Genomic DNA, 606 nt, shown 5'->3' with positions numbered 1-606 from the left:
ATGAAGTAGAAGTAGACGCTTTTCTGGAATTCCTTTGCTTTCTCCATGATCCAATGAATGTTAGCAACTTGATCTCTGGTTCCTCTGCCTCTTTGAAATCCAGCCTGTACATCTTGAAGTTCTTGGTTCACACACTGCTGAAACCTACCTTAAAAGATTTTAAGCATAACCTTACTTGCATGTGAAATGAGCACAATTGCATAATAGTTTGAACAATCTTTGGCATTGCCCTTCTTGGGACTGGAGTGAAAACTGATCTTTTCAAGTCCCATTCAAACACTTAGTATATGTCAATACCACAGAAGTTTATGATTGAAGTTTTGCATACTGTGCATGATAATGAAGTGTGTATCTCTCAATCTTCCACTTAGTTTGATAATCCTAATAGATGAGTTAATTTAAAAGAATCAAAAGCAAATAAGCAAGTAGAAAAGGAAGTATAGACACAGTCTCCAAAACAGTGCCAGTTCTTAAAATTTAAGGTCAAAAGAACTCATTAATGAGTGATGCAAGGAGGAGAGTTTATATGTAGTTGAACCATCTACTCTTCTGTCCCATTTCAACTCTGAGTGACAGGCAGCTGATATCCTGGTTTCTAATTGTTTA

The 606-nt window shown here is 36.3% G+C and overlaps 1 gene segment (V, D, J or C); it reads right to left on the bottom strand.

Annotated features, from left to right (window-relative positions):
- Positions 1–606, bottom strand: part of LOC104982075 — a 3,724-nt gene that overhangs the window by 2,299 nt on the left and 819 nt on the right.

Source organism: Bison bison, unplaced genomic scaffold (assembly GCF_000754665.1).
Source record: "Bison bison bison isolate TAMUID 2011002044 unplaced genomic scaffold, Bison_UMD1.0 scf7180017864526, whole genome shotgun sequence".
Classification (NCBI taxonomy): Eukaryota; Metazoa; Chordata; class Mammalia; order Artiodactyla; family Bovidae; genus Bison; species Bison bison.
This window is presented reverse-complemented; position numbering and strand designations above follow the sequence as displayed.